The sequence below is a fragment of the Propithecus coquereli genome, unplaced genomic scaffold (genome assembly GCF_000956105.1).
Source record: "Propithecus coquereli isolate 6110/MARCELLA unplaced genomic scaffold, Pcoq_1.0 Scaffold210, whole genome shotgun sequence".
Lineage (NCBI taxonomy): Eukaryota > Metazoa > Chordata > Mammalia > Primates > Indriidae > Propithecus > Propithecus coquereli.
In genome coordinates this window covers 6,555,780-6,560,459 of record NW_012146079.1, presented here as the reverse complement: position 1 = coordinate 6,560,459, position 4,680 = coordinate 6,555,780, and positions in this window count along the sequence as shown.

Sequence of the window (4,680 nt, the reverse complement as noted above, 5' to 3'; positions counted from 1 at the left end):
TCTGGGCTAGAGTACAGTGGCATCATCATAGCTCACTGCAGCCTCAAACTCCTGGGCTCAAGCGATCCTCCTGCCTCAGCCTCCCGAGTAGCTACGACTACAGGCCTGTGCCACAGTGCCCAGCTAATTTTTCTATTTTTTGTAGAGATTCGTCTCACTCTTGCTCAAGATGCTCTTGAACTCCTGACCTCAAGCCATCCTCCCACCATAGCCTCCCAATAATTTGTTTTTCATACTTTATTTGTGCTGGGTTTTGCTCTTTTACTCTAATGTTTTTATTGAATTATGTTAAATTTACAGATTAATTTGGGAAGCATTGGCATCTTCTCATCTAAGGAAGCAGTTTGCCTTTCCTTGTTTGTCTTACTTAAATCTTGTATGTAACTTGTTAAATCAATTCCCGGGTAGTTTAGATTTTTTATTTTTATTGAAAATGGCATCTTTTACTCCATGGTACTGCTTAACTATTGTTTGAGTCATTGAAGCCTTGGTTTCTATGTGCCAATTTTGAACCCAATCACTTTACTGAATCTTTTAATCGTTTGTAACAGGTCTTAGTTGATTCTCTTTCCTTTTCTAGGTACAAAATCTTAATATTTGCTAATAATGATAATTTAATTCCTCTTTTCCAGAATTTATTCCTTTGGTTTCATTCTATTGTCTAATTACATTTACTGATAATGTCTCCAGGACAATGTTAAATAAAAGTGATGATAGTAGATCTCATTGTCTTGTTCCTGGTTTTAACAGGATTATTTTATTGTTTCCTCATTAAGTATGAGCTTTACAGTTGAGCTAAATACGTTCTATCATGTTAAGGAAGTATCCACAGTAGGAGTTTTTAAAAATTAAGAGTGGATGTTGAATAGTACCAATTTGGTGAGTGCCTGGAGCAGTGAGAAGAACTCTCACATATTGCCGGTGAGGGTGTAAAGTGCTACAGCACACGAGAGAACTTACCAGTATTTACTAGTTCGAGATACCACATTACCCTAAGATCCAGCAACTGCATTCAGGTAGACAGAAATGCACGCACAAGAATGATTATAGCAGCATTGTTTGTAAGAGTCCAAACTGAAGCAACTCAAAAATACCCATCACCAGTGTAAAGGATGAATAAACCGTAGGGCAGTCCTGCAGTGGAATACTGTGCAGCAAAGAACGTGAACCAAAGCTGCATACGGCACTGGGGAATATCACAAACAGAACATTGAACAAAAGAAGCCAGGCACAAAAGATGTATGTGATTCCATTTATCTAAAGTTCAAAACCACGCAGAACTGAACGGAGTGTGTAGAGATATATTCTTTTGCTTTCTTGGGAAAGAAAAAAAGTCATTTGCTAATAGTGATCATTTTTCTCCTTGTTTCTGATATTTACACCTCTGATTTCTTTCTCAGTTACTCATTTTGAGTATTTGCAGTCATTGTGTACAAATTGTTTAAGAAATACCCTGAGGCTTGCAGAGAGCTGGAGGTGGAAATTATAAGACAGTCTATGTCCCCCATATTCAGCACCCGCCAGAGTCGCCAGAGTCCCGGGGAAGCTGCACCCTGGTCCTGACCTATCCCACCAACACGCTGCCCTCCAGCCTCAGGGCCTCAGCCGGACCATCTGTCTCCTGCCTGGGTCACCCACAGTCCGGCCCAGGGCTCCAACACCACCCAGCGCTGTTGGCAAGAGAAGCGGGTTGTCCTCTGGCAGATGAAGTGGGTGCCACTGGCTTCTCGACCCCCTGGATTCAGGCCCACCAGTGCGTGGGAAGCTGCCCAGCCTCCTGCAGTGAGTCTAGGTTTGTTTGTTCTCTTTCTGGCTTAAGTCATACCTCAGCTCCACCTGTCCGCAAACCACTTCCTGTTGGAGAAAACACCTCGAAAGTGAACAAGGGTGAGCATTTGGTTTCGCCAGTCTCTGTGGCGGCATAAAGGTGCACACAGCCCTGTGCCCAGAGGACAGATGATTCCACAGGTGACGGCTGTCCCGCTGCTCTCTGGCCACAGCTGCACGTTTGCGCTTCCTTCCTCCTGAGACTCGCTGCTTCCAGCAGCTCAGTCCAAATACCTTCTTTCCCTTTATTATTCTCTTATTTGGCCCCAAAATAAAAAATGTTCAAAAAAGAGAAACACCCACATAAACCAGTCTCTTTCCCGAAATCTTGCCCTGAAGAACCTTCTAGAAGCCACCCATCTCCATAAGCTAGTATTCCTGCCTCTCTTTGTCTTCAGTTACGTAAGCAAATATTTGTTGATGATTTTGCCCCTGGAGGCACCTGTCAAGCCTGAGGCGACTTTTGCAACAGGAAGCTGAGGTGCGGTGTGGGGACCTGGTGGGGGAGGCACCCTGTAAAGCTGAGTTCCAGGGCCCCGTGGTGGCCTGCTCCACAGCGTCCCCAGGGAAGGAGGCACTGCCTCACCTGCAGGCAGCTTGTCTGTGCCTCGGCTTTGCCCGTCTCACCTTTTCTAGTTCACTCTCGCCATCCCCTGGGAGGAAGGGGTTGTGGCCATTTCACTAAGGGGCTCAGGGCATTGAAGGCCCTTGCCCCAGGTCACAGATGGCTAATGAGAGCACCCGGGGGGTGGCAATCCTGGCTGGGTGACCTTGGACAGGTGCATCACCGGCCTGTGCCTCAGGTTCCTCATCTGTGAGGCGGGGCACTAACGTCTCCACGCCATGAGCTCTGGCGAGGACCGCGCCAGTGCCGGGCAGGGCACGGAGCCCTCTCAGCCACAGGCCCGATCAGCATCGGCTCTCGTGGCCTGGCCGTGGCCCGGCCGCAAAGGCTTCCTTCCTGGTCCTCCTTCCGGAATCCTGCGTCTCCTTGCTTCACCCGACTGACACTAGGTGGCCTAAAGAGGGAGGGTCAGTGCCTAGTCCACGGCCACCCAGCCTGTGAGTGGCACATGCAGGACTGAACTTGGGACTCACTCTAGCCAGAAAGGGGCTGGATGACGTGAAAAGTGGGCCTTTATTCCTGCCTTGTCCCCGCCCTCCTCCAGGGAAGGTTGGGCCTGCCCTGGGGAGACAGGGAGGGCCCACCCAGGGGAGTGTCTGGAAACCCCAAGGACCACGAGTGCCCCGGGTGAGGGAGGTGGATGATATGGGTTTGGGGCAGCCCAGGACACGTGGGGCTGGCCTTGGGACATTTCCGGAGCACTCACAGTAATGTCTGGCCTCGCCCACGAAAGGGACAACAGGCACCCTGGGGACCCCAGATGCTGGGCTCTCACCTAGAAGCAACTCTACTCCTGAGCTCTTAGCCTTTGCTGACCTCAGAGCCCAGGGCTGGGTACAGAACTCATGTCCACTCACGAAGGCCCCAGGATGACCTCTGACCCCCATGTTTTCTCCTTGCCCTCACCTGACAGTCTGGCCTCTGGTTGGGGTCAAATCCTGACCTTTCAGAAGCAGGAGAGTGGTTGTGGGCACAGAGCCCCATCCCACTGCCGCCTGTGGAAGCCCCATCACTTGTCTCCCCACTGTGTCCTCAGGTCCAGTCCCAGGCTGGGCCGTCAGTGAGGGCTGGGAAGCGTCCTCTCATTCTCCATTCCGTGCCCTCCTCCAGGAGGGCAGATCTGGCTTCTGGATGACTTCAACATTTTTGACTGCCCACCTGCACACCATCCACTGGCCAAGAGCCCAGTTCCTTCTTCTGCATGACAAAGGATGGCGGCTGCCCTCCCTCCGGAGGACTAATCAGTCCATTGTAAACATTCTCCCAATCTACATCCACTTTCTTCAAGCTGACCACCCAATTATTTTATTTCCCCAGCAAAACTCTTGAACCCATCTGAAATCCACATTCAGGAAAGAGGTCTGTGTTTGCAGAGGGATAATAGGTCTGGGGGATTTGCCCTCAGTCTGACTCCGCTGATCTCCTAGACCTGGCCCACAGCCAATCAACCCCCTGTAGTAAAGGTGTCTCCCCATCTCTCCAACCCCTGGCCAGAAAGGGCCTCAGGATCTGAACTGCGTGTTTTAAGACCTGGAGGTTTTGGAAAGAGGCTGGGCCTGCTTTTCTTTTCTCCTCTATACTAAGTGGTGGCTTCCTGTGCCACCGTTCATGGATGTCTCCCAGGCTCGCACCCCCAGCCTGGCCTCTCCTCTAGGCACCAGAACCACATATCCGAATGCCCCTGCATCCCAGCTGTTCCCATCCCAGTGGGCCCAGCCAGGCCCCCAGATCGAGGGGTCATTTTTTGATTCCTCCCTATGCTGCAGCCCTCAAAATGCATCCCAGCAAGTTTCTTTGGTCTCACTTCCAAGATACACTGACATCCCATCATGACCCTCCCTCACTTCCCGGGGCAACTGCAATTGCCCCCTCCTGCTTCCATTCTCCACCCCCGTAGTCGATAGCAGTCTGTGATGAACTTTAATCAGAAAACGTATTCTATTAATCAAAACCCTCAAAATGGATCACAGACCTAAATGTAAAGCACAAAAACTATAAAACTGTTAAAAGATAACATAGGAGAAAATGTAAATGACTTTGGGCTTGGCGATGACTTTTTAAGATACAACACCAAAGGCACGATCCATGAAAGGAGTAAGTGATGAATTGGACTTTATTGACGTTAACTTCTGCTCTGAAAAAGATTCTGCCAAGAGAATGAAAAGACAAGCCACAGGCCGGGCACGGTGGCTCACGCCTGTAATCCTAGCTCTCTGGGAGGCTGAGGC